Source organism: Taudactylus pleione, unplaced genomic scaffold (assembly GCF_031769625.1).
Source record: "Taudactylus pleione unplaced genomic scaffold, aTauple2 ptg000165l, whole genome shotgun sequence".
NCBI classification, from domain to species: domain Eukaryota; kingdom Metazoa; phylum Chordata; class Amphibia; order Anura; family Myobatrachidae; genus Taudactylus; species Taudactylus pleione.
In genome coordinates, this window is record NW_028284567.1 from 1,520,971 (window position 1) to 1,540,680 (window position 19,710).

Genomic DNA, 19,710 nt, shown 5'->3' on the forward strand with positions numbered 1-19,710 from the left:
CAGGAGTCTCAAGTGTCGGCAGCCGTGACAGTTCTTTAGCTAGATCTAGTTAAAACTATTGTCAATGGGAATCTTGGTCTGAAAAGAGGGACACAAGAAGATTCTACATCTGGAAATAAATGGCCTCTGACTTCTTCATAAATTTATGTGTGATGTAAACCCGGGCTATACCCTCCTATGCGGTACTGTGGAGGAAGCCATTTTTAACCCCAATACAGACTCTCTTACCAAATTAGACTAAGCAGGGCATAAGCTACAGGAACTGTGGGCCAAATGTAATAGGGTGAGAGTTTAGAAAAGTGAGAGTTTCTGACACTTTTTAAACTTTGCCAATGTAATAGAGTACAAATACAAAGTAACAGAGCGAACGTGCATGTTTTTTTATACTTAAAAAACTCTCACGATTTAAAATCTCATTCAGATGTTTTCCCATTTTGAAGATAAAACTCAACCAATGTGAGAGGTTACTGCTAAACTCTCACATTTTCTAAACTCTCACCCTATTACATTTGGCCCTGTGTGTTTTTATTCAACAGGGAGAGCACAAAACAAACTGCAATTATTGCAAACAAAAATCCATAGATCATGCCTCACACCACAGTAACCAATATTATTATATTTTATTTTTGAGGCACCACATAGTGTCTGCAGCGCCACACAAGGAATATACATAGTAACAGTGTTACTTGACATATTATAAGTACAATACAATGTAAATTGACAAGTCGACGATTCGCCCAATTTTGAAGCATTGGAATGACAAATCGTGTAAATTACGAGTATGTCCAAATCGTGCGTGTCCACTCACGATCACGTTGTCGATGCGCATACCCGCTGGTCGTACATCGCATCTTCATATCTTGCCTACTGCAGGTAAGATTTGCCAGTCTCATACACGATTTTGTGCAATAGATAGATTTTGTTGCACAATAGATCTTAAGTCAGATTGGACACCATATCATGTCCTGGAGTGCCGGGGAGAGTTCAAGGGAAATAGCTCACGATATCGCATCGTTAGCACATCGTGTAGTGTGTACGCACCGTTAGGAACAACTCACAGGCAGCGATAAAACAACAAAGGGCCTCATTTATAAACAAGTTTTATCATTCACAATGAGTGATAAAACTTGTTGCATATGATAATGGTGCTTCAGCCAATCAGCTCCTAACTGTCGTCTGTTTGAAAAAATTACAGTTAGGAGCGGATTGGCTTGAGCACCATTTATCATAGTTTTGTCACTCGTGAATGATAAAACTCAATGATAAATAAGTAGGATGAGAACTTGGGACAATAGTAGGGCAACTCACAGTGGGATAGATTATACTCTAAGACTTGGAGATAGATAAAGTGCCAACCAATCAGCTCCTAACTGTCATTTTTCAAATACAGCCTGTAAAGTGACAGTTAGTAGCTAATTGGTTGGTACTTTCTCTCTTCACTCTATCTCTCTCCAAACCTTAGTACATCTCTTTATATTGTACGGCAAGCGGTGGTAAGTCACAGGAAGGAAACTTGACAGGGAACATAGGTAGCGTGGAAAGTGCTAAAAGAGGGTCCTGTCCGTGAGAAATTACATTCTACAGATATTCATCCTGATATGTTCATAAGGTACACCCAGAAAGTAAAGCAATCTAATTTCCTTGCATAAAAGGTAAATTTGCATATGAAATGTTTGACGCCATAAAACCACTATCTTGCTAAACAAAGCCAAGCACTGTGGTACAAAACGAGGAACCATTGCAGCTGGAGGCAAAATCTCTTCACAAAAGAGTCACAAAACTTTTTTATGCTCAACCACACAGCACAAAAAGAAGCTACAACAGTATTCACAAGCTGAGTAAAGATCAGCTGGATGGCTGACTGGCTGGCTGGCTCGCTCAAGTATTCATTGGCATCCTATAGACCCAATTTTCAGTTAACTATGCCAGGTAGTGTGCTGAATTTGGCAGGAATTAATGAGGGAACTGGAGTATAAGACTATTGACGGTAGCCTCTGTTTCCAGCCCTTACACTTCTGCCTATACAACGTGGGAGCTGTAACATGTAGCATATTGCAAGTCTTTCACTCAGCAAAATAAAAGAAGTAAAAATTCAGTGATGAAAAAAATACAAATTTGGAGTTTAAATTATTAATATTAGAAATTTTTTTCTTAACCTTTGGGATGGAAAACTACTATTCCAAGACCAAAAATGAAATGTACACATGATTTATTCACAACATAAAACTTTCAAAATGTGACACGATTGGCCGTCTGCTCAGGAAACTCTGCAAGTCTGGCTTTCATTGAAATCTGCAGGTACTGTATATGACATAGAGGAACATGTCAAACTGCTTGGAAAGTAGTGCACTCGTGTTACATTGCCCTTTATCTACGATATATATATATATATATATATATATATATATATATATGCTGTATAGGGCTTTGGTTATCTTTGCTTTAGGATCATATCATATGGGATCTCAATGTACAATGCAGTTGTATGTCTACAGCGAAGTTTCTCTAATAACATTTTATCATGTGGTCTAGGGGTATATTTCCTAAAGTGCTAGCTTTGAGAAATTGAGATGTTGCCCATAGCAACCAATCAGATTCTATTTACCATTTATATAGCACCTTCTAGAAAATAATAGCTAGAATCTGATTGGTTGCTATGGACAACATCTCCACTTCTAAAAACCCACACTTTAGTAAATATACCCCTTAGAGAGTTGGTTTAAATTATTGTGTTTTCTTCTAGATTTTCCAATAACATTTTATCATGTAGTCTGGGAAGTTGGTTTAAATTCTTTTGCTTTCTTGTAGATGACAGAGTTCACAGACTATTACACTATAGTCATTCTTTTACTAAAGATATCAATAATAGTTTCTTCTGATCCCCAAAACATGTATTGTTTAATCTCTGTAGAGCTCTGCGGACACCTTGTGGAACCATAAAAATAAAATATCTTAATAATACAAACAATAGAAATGTATTATCAAATACAACACAAACAAAAATTGTATAAAGTATAAAACAAAACTAAATATATAAAAAAGTCACAGCTTGTGCTGTAATTCGCAAAGGACATCTAATAACAAATTCATTCTTACAATGTAACTTTTTTCTGTAACATAAAACATTGGACATTGACAGATTTGCATAACTAAGTGAAAATATTTCTTTATCAATGTTATTAATGATTAAGTGGACAAAAAGCAAAATAAAGTTTTAATTATGTTTAGGTTTCAGATACAAATAAATATTGCTGCAAAGAATCGTAAGTACTGGATAATAACCAATACTACTAAAGGGATTAATTGTTTTAGTAATTTACCAGTCTTGCTGCTAAACCTGGTACATTCAGTATTTCACGCCACAAAAGATTGAAGACAAATGAATTATAGGGATACAATTTAATTCATAAGAAATGCCTTCTTTATTGGAAGGCTCATATAGAAGGTCAGTGATAATATTATATGTAACCCAAGGAAGCAGCTTGTTTCTTTGGCAGATATTGTCCTTACCTGCTGCGCTGTCTCTCCCAGGATGGCACAGCTGGCAGTCTTCTGTCAGTTTATGTCCACTACTAGAACTGAGTAGCCTGTTGGAAGCTGTGTGCATGAAACAGCCAGTAGCTTTCTCTACTACTGATGTGCTGAAGGGTTACAACCTCTGCAGTCTGAGGCTGCCTTCGCAATACCCTTTATACTGTCCCCTGTTTGAATGAGAAGTAGTGATGTCAAACTGAAATGTGATTCCTCGAAGACCCATCCCCCTATCCACAAACCACTGTTCTGATCTCTCTCTGCAAGTGTTTCTCTCCTCTGCTTCTAGTACAAAGGAATGGAGGAGAAATCGTGCATCTATATGTCCCTGCACCAGAGCTGGCCCTAGGCATAGACAAACTAAGCAAATGCCTAGGGGCATCCAAGCCTGCCTAGGGCCAGTGGTGGTTTGGTGCAGGCACGGCCGGGCACCTGCTGCCGGCTGGGTAGAGACTCTGGCAGCTGCTACTGCAGCTGTGTAGCGTCCACGATCGGAGCTCGGCTGACAGATCCGATTGCGCCTGGCAGCAGCAAGCAGTGAGCGGGCAGAAGCGGAACAGCCATCAGCAGTTTGCGGGGACTGGGCACCTGGACAGCGGCTAGTAGTTAGCTTCGGGCCAGCTCTGAGGCATCACACATAGGGGGTCATTCAGACCCGATCGTAAGCGCAGGACGCTCGCAAGTGGGTCGATGTTCCCTCACTGCGCATGCGCACGACGGAGGGAGCTCCGTCGTGCGCATGCGCAAGACCCGGCGAGCGACGGGCTCTCCATCGCTCCGGGTCTCGCACCAAAGGGGGCGTGCTGTCAATGTTGATTGACAGCACGCCCCCTTTGGGGGGCGTGCCTGCCAGACGGAGGCGTACCCATGGGAACGCCTACCGTCTGAAGCCGGCCCCACTGACATCACTAGTGATGTCAGTGGGAGTGATTTTGGCTCTGATAGAGCCAAAATCACTCCAGGGCTTGCGGCAGCAAGACCCTACCGCAGGGTCTCCGTCGCTAGCCCAATGGTCGCGATGGTCAAGACCATCGTGACCATCATCATGGACGCTTGCATATGCTGTGGGTGGTCACCCACAGCTATGCGAGCGGCCAGGAGGCCGCTCCATTTTCATGGAGGAGGGCCCTGATTCAGAGCGAGCACTCTGGTCAGAGCGTTCGGCTCTGAATCAGGCCCATAATCAGAATGAGCTTCTGCGCATGGGCAGAGTCTCATTCAGGACTATTAGTAAATGGTCGAGGGAGGGCTGCTGCACCATGGGCTTTTGCGGAGCTCGGAGTAGAGAGTCACACCTCAAGGTTCTGGATTCCGCCTCCAGCAATCATCACACACAGCTGCGGCTGCCAGCCAGAGATCGGAAAAGCAGGTCCGCTGCCCGCGGCTTGCTGTTCCTTGAGTCGGACAGCTCTGCAGGCTGCGCTCAAGTAAAGTTTGGAACTCGGAGAGGGCTGGGGTGCTGTGGTGCTCACTGCTGGGAGAGGGATGCTCTGCTGGAATAGTGGTGGTGGGTAAGGGTGGGTGCTGATACCATGCTGTGCTGGCCATGCCCCTTTTCAGGATCCCACAGGGAGGGGGGCACCACCCAAAATCTTGCCTATGGCACTAATTTGGCTAGGGCCGGCTCTGCCCTGCACAGTCCAAATACAGGGCATTGTTACAGGTCTTTGCTGTTATTGGCACTGATAGTATTCAAATCCATAGGTCCTCAAATCACCCTCTCACCTTAATCTTCTATACATAATTATGCTAACTGCCCATTGTAATTATGGGAATTGATATACTGTGCTGTATTTATCTGTACTTATATATCTTGTTCTTTGTTTTTCCCTTGTACGGTGCTACAGAACCCTTGTGGCACCTTTCAGATAATCAACAGTATTACTAACAATCATCAGAGGTATTCTAAGAGTCCTGATTGATTTTGGGCATCCACTATACAATTATCTGCCGGATATCTGTCCAATTTGGCTGGTTGGAATGAAAACCTGGTAATGTATGGGAGAAAATGACAGTTGATCATATGGTTTTAAACACTGGAAAATGGACAAAAAACAATTGTTCAAATTGGTTAAATTTGTGTGTTTTAACCAATTTGTCTGAACAACCATTTTTGTCTGTTTTCCAGTGTTAGTGAGCAAATGGACGACTGTCATTTGCTCCCAACATTACCAGATTTTCATTCCAACCAGCCAGATTGGACAGATATCTGACAGATAATTGTATAGTGTATGCCCAGCATAAGAAGTACATTTGAAAGAGTTTTACATACTGTAGTATAATTATCATCATAATTTACTTATTTATGGGGTGCCACAGATTCTGCAGTGCCAGATATCTTATAATATTTATTATATCCATGTATATTATATTTGTAACATGTTTCATTACTTTATTTAATCTAGAACTCACGAATGGTATAAAAAGATAAATCATTAGCACAATGTGATAGCAGGTATTGAAAACAAGTGGTAGTAAATATAAAAATAAAAATTAATTAATGAAAATAAGCCATCTAAGGGACAAATTAGAGTTGAAGGTAAAAGTTTCTCATTTGCATATTTGCCGAAAATGTATCTGCACATAAACATTAATATGTCTGAAAGATATGGGCAACATTAAATCAAGTGTATACTGTAGATGCATTTGGAGTGAATATGCAATCACCATCTACATGAAACTGCACCCATCTTGTGTGGGATATACTGTATGTAGCCCATAATATGATACACGTCAAAGAGAGGTTCTGAACTGGTTGCACGCCTTTTTGTGCTGTGCTTGCATGTGAATGCACATGACATGTGAATACTGCATGCGTGACAAAATTTAGATGTGATGCAAATTTATTTCTGTTACTTCCTACCCCACACCATCACTTCACTCAATCACTCATATGCTAATGATAACAGTTAACTGTTTAATAACTATACCTCTGGCAATTGTATATCATTAACTCTTCCAAAGAATAAATGTAACCACTTTTTCGTTGGTGCACTTTCAGAATCTGTTGGACTTAGGTCTTTAAAACTTGAATTATGAAAGCTGTCCTGTAGTTGATTCACTATGAGACATACATCATCAATATGCCCCTAAAAACCTAGTTACTTTGGTATCTGACTGGTCACGAGCTGAGACATCAGGCCCTGATTCAGAGCCGGACCCTCTGACAGAGCGTTCACTCTGAATCAGGGCTGTGTGTACGTGCGGTCTGCAGTGGCAGCCGCGAGGAGGGGCGCGGAACACGCCCTCAACCCACCCACCGGCCCTGGTCCCACCCACCGGGACCAGAGGGCATAAGCGGATGATGGCCGTTCAGTGTGTATGAATGACCATCATCTGTAGATCACTCGATCTGCAGATATATCTGTCAGGTGTGTACCCACCTTTAGTGCTGCTGCATGATTTGACTGCATGTGCACAGTGCAAGGCAGCATGGGTGGAGGGATTCATGCATGGGGAGGAGGACCCAATCCAATCCTCCACCTCATGGGAAGGAGCATGGGAACCAATGCCATCTGAAAATGGTATACTGTATGTTCCAGCAAACTCTGGGATTGGTACTGCAGACCCAGATCAGGAGTGAAAAGTAAGCAGCAGATGTAACCTTACAACAAATGGGTCCATTACAAAAAATGTTAAAATATTGTTTGGGCCAATAAGTATTTCCTCTGAACCAGAAGTCTCTCTATTCCTCTTACTTTTCCTTAATACAGTCTCTTTACTTTCAGGTTATTTATGTAAAGTACACTACTACTGATAATGTCTCTGGGCTACCACAGAATATCTCACTACTATACCTGAATAGTGGATCCAATGTTTCACTTTCCTTAATGCATCTTTACTACAATGTATTTACTACTGCTAATGTCTGCGGGCTTCCAACGCTGCAATATTTGCCATTTATCTCTGATGTCTTTAAAACTACTGTATATGGCAGTGTCACCTCTGTGGTTATGGACAACTTGCTGATAGGGTGTATGTAGAGCACAATTACTTTATTTCTCGACAATATTGGGGATTCACAGTGTCAGATCTGTTATCGTCCTGCTCCTCTGAAGGATACCCAGTGGCAAATGCAGGATATCTAGAGAGGGGTTAACAAATGATTGATTTCAGAGTGAGTGTGTACAGTCCATGAAGAGAGCAGAATTAGTACTTATCCAGCTTTAATATGTTACATAGAAAGTGTATTGTGTTGCATAATTCCAGCATATACAGGACCAGCGATCACAGTAAGCCATTAGATGCAGCAGTAGGTCCATCCTGTCTGAGCTGAATGTTTTTCTTCAGATGTGGGCATCATTCCTGAGCATTGGAGCAAGTCTGGGGGAGCGCCAGTAGAACCTAGCACTGCCCTGGACATATATATGTACATATTGGTCTCCTTATGTACTGGATAGTGTATTATTATACAGTATTAATAATTAACCCTATTGATGGTCTATAGCAGTGCACCCCTAATAGTGCATGTTTTCCACATGTCCTAGTTGGTGCACAGGTATATTTATTACTAGCTGACACATTTTAAAAGATCCACAGGTGGTGCTAATCATTTAATTTGTGATACTGAGAAGAACATGCAGCGCTAGTAACATTCTATTATATTACTATTTCTATTGTGGTCATGGTGTGTGCTGGGGAGGGGGGTTTCCAGGCAGACGGAAACCCCCCCTGCGTTTGCCTATGATACCAGCAGTGCTATTAGCTCCCTGACCTACCTTGGATGTGAACTGGTGGCAAATCACTGCAGTTGGCATCGCTGGCTCTCTCTTAGCTTATTGCTAACAACTCCTCTCTGGCACTGATCATCCGATACAGACATCCTCACCGCAGTATTGGCTCCAACTGACAACCTTATCTTTCTATACACTCTGTACTCACATCCCTACGCTAGGGGCAGGGGGGGGGGAATACACGCCAGGCATTAGGGGTTACAATATTATTATTTTTTAGCCATAAAAACAAATAGTAAAAACAGCACAAATACAATGCACAGCAGTGACCCAGCACATGATTACACACCTAAATACAAATATTACCTTAAATACTTGGACAGGTAGTAACAGTTACATGGGAAAAGGAAGGGAAACTCGCTGTTGTCACAAACGTGGAATTTGGGAGCTGTATTCCCGGACTGGGCCTTGGATCTGTATTATTTGGCGCAGACGCTCGCTGGAGGAGGCTTGGCTTAATGAAGTTTCTCCGCATGAGAGGGTGCAGCGAACTGACAGGAGTTTGAGGAATGCGGCAGTAACGAGATAGCTAGGAAGCTACGTGGAGCGGCTGGATAGCCTAGGGTAGACGTTGGTAGCTGAGTGGCTACGTGGAGCGGCTGGATAGCCGTGGGTAGACGTTGGTAGCTGAGTGGCTACGTGGAGCGGCTGGATAGCCGTGGGTAGACGTTGGTAGCTGAGAGGCTACGTGGAGCGGCTGGATAGCCGTGGGTAGACGTTGGTAGCTGAGTGGCTACGTGGAGCGGCTGGATAGCCGTGTGTAGACGTTGGTAGCTGAGAGGCTACGTGGAGCGGCTGGATAGCCGTGGGTAGATGTTGGTAGCTGAGTGGCTACGTGGAGCGGCTGGATAGCCGTGTGTAGACGTTGGTAGCTGAGCGGCTACGTGGAGCGGCTGGAGCACAGTGGGAAGGCTACTTAGCTAAACTAAGAAACTAGTTGCACTGGCAACTTGTGTGAGCATTGGGGATCCTTTTATAGTGGACACTGGGAGCTGACAGGCTGAGAGAGAAGGAGAAGGCTCCTCATTGGTGGAAGTGGGGTCACATGGGCAATCCAAGATGGCCGCGCCCATGTACCGGAGGACAGCGCTTCCTGGAGGTAGTCAGCGGGGACCAGCGGTGAGCAGGAGCCGGCGTGGGAGCAGCACAGCAGCGGGACCTTCCAGAGGACAACAGCGTACAGCGCGGGAGCCGGAAGACAGCGCGGGTCCGCGCCCGCACAGGTAAGCGACGGGGTCTGATTCTGGGGTCTCCAGGCCGGCGTGTGACAGCTGTAACTTGTAGGAGCATCAAGTAGTGAGTTGCAGAAGGAAGGCGCAACAGCTCTCAATGATCGTGTACCCTATTGTATGGGTGGCAAGCAATGTCCGTGTAATTGAGTAATTGTTTTTTTGTTTTTTATACCAGATTTAAGAACAATTTGATAATGTAGCAGTACATCGGCACTAGTCATTTGGATGGGTGTTTCACATATTTTCCTTCCTTATCTTTGTATTGTAAACATTTTAATGCGGTGATAAAGGTTGGGCAAGTCTTCTGAATTATAATGAATATATAGTCCCTGGAGAGCTATCTCCTGCCTTATGCAGCCACCCACTTCCAGGCTTCCATTTACAGTAAAAAGGGTAGTAAAGATACACTTCTCTATCACCGACGTAAATGGCTAATTCAAATTGGCAGCTCTAACAGTAGCTTCTGCTCCGTACTATGTCAACTGTCAAAGAATAAGAAAAAATGTGGAGCGCTTATTTGACTAGTGACGAGACTCTATAGTAAATGCAATTGTAATGTTATTGCAATAAAACACAAACAAAGAAATATAAAACACATAAAATATGACCATATGTGGTCAGCTAAATACCACATACCTGTGAAAAATATATACAATCATTTTCATAATGAAATACTCATATGGATGTATAATGGATGGTAATGCTCCAATGTAATAGGGATAACGTCAGAGTGACTCTAATAGGTCCATCTCTTGTAAATGTCCAGATAATAATGAACGTCCAACACTAGGCAACAACATGGATATTAAAGAGTCTCATCACTAATCAAATTAGAGCTCCACATTATTTCTTATTCCAAGGTACAGTACAAAGTGATTCTGTCATCATCCTGGGTTGAAAACAGCAGGGGAAATATACTAGCGATAAACAAGGAATGTAAACATCACTATACCAGACCCGTAGTGAAGTACCAAATTCTGAAACTATTAGGTGATCACAATCAGACAAAAGGTCAGGACAGGCATCAAACAGCAACTGTCAAAAATAAGCAAATGGCCAACACAGTACACTCAAATGATGCAGCTAAATGACACTACTACAAAGCACAAAAACACCTAGTAATATGAAATATATGCAGTCCTGAACTCAAGAAGGGACCTTCTGTAGCAAGCATGAACCACACACATTCATAAACACACTGACATCATAAATTGCTAAATATCAGGGGCACAAGATAAGTTCATGACATGAAATTTCAAGCACACTAACTCTACGGGGTAAATTTACTAAAGTGAGAGTTTTTATAAGAGAGTTTTAAAAGTGATGTTGCCCATAGCAACCAATCAGATTCTAGCTATTATCTTCTAGAAGGTGCTAGTTCAATGTTAAGTAGAATCTGGTTGCTATGGGCAACATCACTTCTAAAACTCACTTCTAAAAACTCTCACTTTAGTAAATTTACCCCTACAGGTGTATTTTATCCCAGTCCCACTCACTTAAACACATATATTAATGGGGGAGTAAAAATGGCATTTATAACTTACTGATGTACCTAACAGTTGCTTAAAATGGTGTATTTCAGAATGTTTTATTTAAATAAAAAATAACAGTATAATAATTCCCTGCAAACAATCCTTGGATAGCTCATTTCTAACAAAATTACATTATGTTTTTTTGCTTTTCTTGGGTGCTTAAATCTTTTTGTCTGATTGTTCAAGTTTGTACTAAATAAATTATATTCTAAAATAATCCGCTTATAAAAAGCCGTCTCTCTCTCTGCTCTCTCTCTCTCATTCGGCAAGCTGAACAAATATAACAATCCCGCTACTTTGATTCTGAAAAGTGTGATTTCAAACGCGATAACATGGACCAAAAGACATTGAAACAGCCAAACACTTGAATGAATTCCAAGTGTTATATTTAGTTGGGTAAGTCACATACAGTATTCAGCAAAGTGAATGTTAGGAGATTTGCTCATCCACTAACAGAACTTTGATTGTTATATGAACTTCCTTTATTCAGTCGTCTTAAGTTTTCAGTCGTCCTGTTTCCCTCTGCAATTGGGCAAGGGTGGTAGCTTAGTATAATACAGGTCCTTATTGGGAGAGCAGATATGTAGTTTATTAGCATTACTGCAGATGATGCAAAAACTCTTGCTAAGGGCCTTATTCAGAGATGAACAGAATACCGATGTTTACAGAGTTGTGCGATTATCGTGATCTGTGCATGCTTCTGTGTCACATTATACATGCATTAAGTTTCACTGCCGTTGTCGCTGGCCATAAGGATATATTCGCAAAGTTATTGGCAGTCAGGGACCATTTGTGGATGGCAACAGGGGTTGGGGTGGCGACTCAAACTCAAACAGGAGTGTTGTGACCGTTTCTGAGACTGTGATCCCATACACAGTAAAAATGGCTCCGGTGTTATTATTATTATTAGCATTTATTTATATGGCGCCACAAGTGTTCCGCAGCGCCTTATAAAGTACATAAACAAATAAGTAACGAGTGACTTACAATACAATACACGGACAACGATAATAAACATTGCTATATTAGCGACCATTACACCCCCATAAGCATCCAAGTGTTAGTTGCCCTAGTGGGGAGTAAGAGATAAATGAAAATACAGTAGGGAGAAGCACAAGAGGGTAGAGGGCCCTGCTCTAAAGAGCTTACATGAAGGGGCAGACAAACAGGAGTGACACAGATGGGGTAGGCGGGGAGGAAGGAAGATGGTGTACCTGCTGTTCAGGGACCTGTTAAATGCTGTGATTGGTGGAGCTCCTGTCATCTGGGGAGGCTGCAGCACTGTCCTCAATGATGAGAATACCGGAGGGCAGTCACTGAAGAGAACAGAGGCGCGGGCTCAGTACAAGTCCCTAGAGGTGGTTCCTGTTTGCTGGTAGTGAGCGCCACCCTAAACCAACTAGTTATAATGCCCAGCGTTGCCTGGCTTTTATTTATTTATGTATTCTCTTCACCAACGCCCCTCCCTCTCACTTTCTTTTCATCTCTCTCCTACCCACCACTCTCTCCCTACTTCTCACCCCAACGCTTTACCACCATCTCTCCTCCCTCTCCCACAGTCTCTGTCTATAAACCTCCTGTGAGGGGCAGAGGTCATACAAACTGTCATTACATTCCAACGTGATGACATTGGTTTCATCAGCTGTCAATTTTATTATATATATTAGCAGTGTAACAGTGTTTACAGAACTACTATATAATTAGGTAGGTATTGTCATTATAGGTGTGTAGCTACCTCTTGTATGGTATTACGGGTGCATGCCCTATCACCTACCTTTGGAGATCCTCTTACCACCAGTAGCAGTTCCTACCATCTTGCATGTGGGTGGCTGCCGCTGCGGTAGATGCTAGGCCCAAGTAGACTAAAGAACCTCTGACGATGTCACAACCATATGACCCGGTTAGGGTTAGGCTGCAAGGTGCGGACGGTTCAACCATGCCACTGTTGATGGTCAGTCCAGCCGGGTTCCAGTGTTTGCACAATGCATCTGGTAGGAGCCGGGACTGGCGCATGCACACATGTGCAGAACGGGTCTGCGCTCCCGCACACAGACTGGCAGCTGACGGAGATTTCCTGGCCTCTTTCTCTCATCTGCAGTAACCGGCTTACCTGACCCTGTGTGCCACTTAGCCAGCCGATGTTTCCACAGATTGGACACAGGGCCTGATTCAGACCCGGTCGCAAGCACTGAGCGCTTGCAAACGGGTCGATGGTGGCCCAGAGCGCATGCCCACAATGGAGCCGGCTCTGTCGTGCGCATGCGTGAGACCTGGATAGCGACGGGCAATCCGTCACTCCGGGTCTCGCACCAAAGGGGGCAAGCTGTCAATGTTGAGTGTCAGCACACCCCTTTGGTGGGCGGGCCGGGGGGTGGCTGCCCAGACGGAGGTGTTCCCATGAGAACGCCTACCGTTTGGGGGCGGCCCCACTGACATCACAAGTGATGTCAGTGGGAGAGCTTTCGGCTCTGTTTGAGCCGAAAGCTCTCTGGGGCTTGCGGCCACGAGACCCTACCACAAGGGTCTCGTCGCAAGCCCGATGGTCGCGATGGTCAAGACCATCATCCTGGCTGCTCGCATTAGCTGTGGGTGGTAACCCACAGCAATGCGAGCGGCCAGGAGGTCGCTCCATAAAAAAAAAAAAGACGCCCTGATTCAGAGCGAGCGCTCTGTCAGAGCGTCTGGCTCTGAATCAGGCCCACAGCTCGGATAAGTAGTGCAGCAGGAGGTGTGATGCCTGCATGATCATAATTGCTTCAGACTGAATTGCAAAGTTGCTAGGGTGCAGCGTTGCAGTTACATCTGAAGCTGAATCAGGCCCTATATTCCCTACCACATGTACACGCACATACTTACACACACTAGGGTTAATTTTTGTTGGGAGCCAATGAACCTACCAGTATATTTTTGGAGTGTGGGAGGAAACAGAAGTACCAGGAGGAAAGCCATGCAAGCACAGGGAGAATATACAAACTCTACAGTTAGGGCCGTAGAGGGAATCGAACCCATGACCTCAGTGATGTGAGCCAGTAATGCTAACCATTACACCGTCTGTGCTGCCCCAGTAATTCAGGGGGCAGTCGAAGTTCTCCATACATGCCACAACCCTCTTGGGTGCATTACAAATGTATGTTACCTTATGAATAAGTCTATGGTATACTGTATGTTGATAGGACCCCTACAGTTTTCCACAGAAAAATAGTATCTTTAAGCAATAGCTCACTTTAGGAGGCAGTGTATGTACTGTATTTATGGTCCTGCTTAGACATCTTAAAAGCATATCACTATACTGTACATTACTTCACTCTGGGAGGTATTCATGATATCACTCAGTAACGCAGTGGAGCTTCTTAGTAAAACAGAAAAATAAACTGGAGCATTTCATAAATAAATAATATTTGTTCATGTCTATTTGTATTACTGTGTTTAATAAAGAATGAATTGCTAGAAGGAAAGAGCATCATCTCATGTATCTTATATCAGTATTAAAGCTTATGCCTGTGTAGGCAACTGAGGTACAGAAAAATTGTAAATAATTTTAGCAGTAAAATACAGTTTTTATTCCATAACTGTATAAAAGAAAGCCATTTAGAAACATATTATTTGGCTTCTTCGCAGATGCTGAACATCAAGCATACAAAATGCTAAGCTAAACATACAGAATCCATCCAATTCCTTTCACATAGAGGTGAAGGGCCACTGAGACATCGGGCGGGTCCTGATGCTGGGTGTGCATGGGCACCAGAGGTGGCACAGCTAGTCCCCATCTCAGACTATGGGGTTGATGTATCAAGCAGTTTAAAGAGTGGAGAAGTGGACCAGTGGATAAGTTTCCCATAGCAACTAATCCGTTTTGAGGTAGGATCCTATAAAATTATATGTAGTAGCTGATTGGTTGCTAACGGCAACTTATCCACTTCTCCAGTCTTTTCACTGGTTAATAGTCCATGACAGGTGTGCAGAGGAGGGGGAGGGGTTTATGGTAACTCCCTTATGCCGTGTACACCAGTGACTAGACAATATGTCATCCGATCCGGCAGATCGAAACGAAATATCGGCACATCGTCTAGCGTGTACCCGTTAAGTCGGTGACTATGCGCGCTCCCGCGTGTCATCAGCGACATCCTCCGTCAGCCCTGCATGCCAATGCAACATGGCCCCCGCTGTCATGCCGTTGCTGGCAGCAATGGCAAGTGCGTATGCACGTGCCAATGCCGGCACCCCCGCAGGGTCCCATCGCTGACGAGGTCGGGCACACTAAACATCGTCTGGCGTGTACCGGCCTTTACACTCCCGGGGCCCATAGAGATCCCGGATACTTTGCACTCATCCCCCCTCTCTTCTCTCCTGTAGTGATTCACCTTTTGGCATAAGTTTGGCAGGAGCCTCACATCACTACTCTGTATGGTTGAAGAACCCTGTTGCTTTAACTATCTGGCTCCCAGTCGATCACCTTCCAATGCCCTCCATCCCTCTCTTGACATCATGACACTGCCGCTGTCATATGCAGGCCTGTCCTCACTTATATAGTCACACAAGTGGTCAAGTCACTGTCTCACATGATCAGCACACTTATCTCTTGAAATACTTTGTGCTGCTGTGAACATTGCAATGATATGATTGGCCACAAGCTTTTATTTTCTCCTTTCACATCAAAAGAGTTCTACACAGACAAAGAGGAGGTGGAGAATGACAACAGAAAAGTGGTCAGACCTTGTTAAACATGCCTTAAAAACTATGACAACTATAAAAGATTTTACAGGATTACTGCTCCTTTAATGTTTTTAGACATAAATAACACAAAGTGATTCTGCTAGTGATACAGAGCCGATGAAGTACAAATTCACCCAACTAATCTCAAGAGGGATATTCTAAACGTTTCATTTGTTAGAAGCCCATAAAGTCCAAAGCTACTAATTCAATCAAGAAGGTTACACAATGACCCCAAGTGCTTTTATAAACATCTTGGCACTAGTGTATGTAATAAATTTCAGTAGGGTGGCAGCTGTAGAAACCACACTGGAGACTCTGAGACTGGGAGGCCAGCTATGACCCCAGTGTATGATGAGGTTTCAAGGCAGCTCGTTTTATTGTGCTCTCTCTTTTGTGGCCCTGAAAGCACCACCATGGCCTTATATGAGGTTTTCCAAATCGAGAACAATCGCTGCTCTTCTGAGAGTATATAGAACTAGAAAGAGTCCTGTATGTACTAAACGCACTGTGCTAGTGTTCAGAGGGGGACTATATCAGGGTCGGGGTCCTTTAACTAGGCCCTTGGTGTGACTTATATTAAGAGATGGAGACAGCTGCCAACTTTTGGCCTTTTGCACAAGTAAGTGACTTCTGGTACAGCACATGTTTATAATTAATAATGTGATTATAAGAAGGAATACAGACACAGAAACATCCAATAAAGCAGCAGCTTTGTCTTCCAAGTTCCAACAGAGTAATTGTGGCTTTACTTAGTTCTTCTCCAAAGTCCCTAAGGGCAAATTCCCAGTGTGTCTTTTGCATAGTTGCCATCAATGTGTTTTAGGAATTGAGTGGGCCTGTGTGCAAGAGTGCCCCCCTCTCACACCAGGAGAAGGAACATGTGTGACAAGAGGTAAGTGGGGAGGGCATATGTGACATATGCCTCCCACTTTCCCTTTAACCGAGATGCTCCTCCCCCTGTCTCCCCTTGTCACATGTGAACCATATAAAAAATGTGGGACTGCTTTACCAGAATCAGGTCAGGTGGCAAATTAAGCTGCGGTCACCTACTCGCTCCTATAGTTTTCACTACCTGCTGCCACTGTTATCTTAAACTCTGTTGTTGGTGTGCTGGATTACCGTAACATTGGGCAGGGCCGTAGCTAGGGTAGTGTGGCTGGTGCCATCGCACAAGGCACCACAGGTCAGGGGGCGCTGTTTGGGCATGTCAAATTTCTGTTTATTATCATTCTTGCTTGTAGTGTCCTCTTATTTCATCCCCAGCATCTCCTGGCCTCTCCTATCTCTTCCCTGGCCCTTCCCCATGAAGCCATGTCCCTTTTTTGGGTGCATTATGTCCCTTTGAAAAATGAGGGGGGCACCAATGCTCTTTCTGGCACAGGGCACCAAAAAGTCTAGTTACGGCTCTGACATTGGGGCTCTGTTTGGTTAGGGGATGGGAAACACTCTAGTCCTCCCTTCCCCAAACCAGCCATTCAATAATAACACCACATTAAATAAATAGGCTTTGTTTCCTCTAACTAGCCCATCATTAAATTATTAGCCCCACATTCAACAGAGACTCACATTGCATTATTATCCTCTACAATATTCTAATAGCCCCCATTAAACCCACATTACTGTTATAGTCTTATATTTAATAACAAGAGATTCAATGGTAAATGTATAGCTCCACCGGCTGCAACATGACATTGGTGCCCCCCTACTATATTACATTAAATGTTACACTAACTCACACATTACATTAATTCCATCCCCAACACACACATTACATTATTCCATCACCAAACACACACATTACATTAATATCATCCTCCAAACACACATTACATTAATACCATCCCCCAACACACACACATTACATTATTCCATCCCCCAACACACACATTACATTATTCCATCCCCCAACACACACATTATATGATTCCATCCCCCAACACACACATTACATTCATTCCATCCCCCAACACACACATTACATGATTCCACCTCCCAACACACACATTACATTCATTCCATCCCCCAACACACATATTACATTATTCCATCCCCCAACACACACATTACATTAATACCATCCCCAACACACACATTACATTTATTCCATCCCCCAACACACACATTACATTCATTCCAATTCCCAACACACACATTACATTAATTCCATCCCCCAACACACATATTACATTAATACCATCCCCCAACACACACATTACATTAATACCATCCTCCAACACACACATTACATTAATTCCATCCCCCAACACACACATTACATTAATTCCATCCCCCAACTCACACATTACATTATTCCATCCCCCAACACACACATTACATTCATTCCATCAGCAACACACACATTACATTCATTCCAATCCCCAACACACACATTACATTCATTCCATCCCCCAACACACATATTACATTAATACCATCCCCCAACACACACATTACATTAATACCATCCTCCAACACACACATTACATTAATACCATCCTCCAACACACACATTACATTAATTCCATCCCCCAACACACACACTACATTAATTCCATCCCCAACACACACATTACATTAATACCATCCTCCAACACACACATAATATTCATTCTATCCCCCAACACACATATTACATTATTCCATCCCCCAACACACACATTACATTCATTCCATCCCCCAACACATGCATTACATTAATTCCATCCCCCAACACGCGCATTACATTAATTCCATCCCCCAACACACACATTACATTCATTTCAACCCCCAACACACGCATTACATTAATTCCATCCCCCAACACACGCATTACATTAATTCCATCCTCCAACACATGCATTACATTCATTCCATCCCCCAACACATGCATTACATTAATTCCATCCCCCAACACGCACATTATTCATTCCATCCCCCAACACATGCATTACATTAATTCCATCCCCCAACACACACATTACATGCATTTCAACCCCCAACACACGCATTACATTAATTCCATCCTCCAACACATGCATTACATTCATTCCATCCCCCAACACATGCATTACATTAATTCCATCCCCCAACACGCACATTATTCATTCCATCCCCCAACACACACATTACATTCATTCCATCCCCCAACACATGCATTACATTCATTTCATCCCCCAACACACGCATTACATTAATTCCATCCCCCAACACGCGCATTACATTCATTCCATCCCCCAACACACGCATTACATTCATTCCATCCACCAACACATGCATTACATTAATTCCATCCCCCAACACACACATTACATTCATTTCAACCCCCAACACACGCATTACATTAATTCCATCCCCCAACACATGCATTACATTAATTCCATCCCCCAACACATGCATTACATTAATTCCATCCCCCAACACGCACATTATTCATTCCATCCCCCAACACATGCATTACATTAATTCCATCCCCCAACACACACATTACATGCATTTCAACCCCCAACACACGCATTACATTAATTCCATCCTCCAACACATGCATTACATTCATTCCATCCCCCAACACATGCATTACATTAATTCCATCCCCCAACACGCACATTATTCATTCCATCCCCCAACACACACATTACATTCATTCCATCCCCCAACACATGCATTACATTCATTTCATCCCCCAACACACGCATTACATTAATTCCATCCCCCAACATGCGCATTACATTCATTCCATCCCCCAACACACGCATTACATTCATTCCATCCACCAACACATGCATTACATTAATTCCATCCCCCAACACACACATTACATTCATTTCAACCCCCAACACACGCATTACATTAATTCCATCCCCCAACACATGCATTACATTAATTCCATCCCCCAACACACGCATTACATTAATTCCATCCTCCAACACGCACATTATTCATTCCATCCCCCAACACACGCATTACATTAATTCCATCCTCCAACATGCACAT

The 19,710-nt window shown here is 43.2% G+C and overlaps 1 protein-coding gene across 1 annotated transcript in view; it reads right to left on the bottom strand.

Moving 5' to 3' along the window:
- Window positions 1-3,597, bottom strand: part of KAZALD1 (Kazal type serine peptidase inhibitor domain 1) — a 77,688-nt gene extending 74,091 nt beyond the window's left edge. The window contains exon 1 of the mRNA XM_088475200.1: window positions 3,511-3,597. The gene's annotated coding sequence lies outside the window, so the exon portion shown is untranslated. The remainder of the gene's footprint in view (window positions 1-3,510) is intronic.
- Window positions 3,598-19,710: the final 16,113 nt, after the last annotated feature.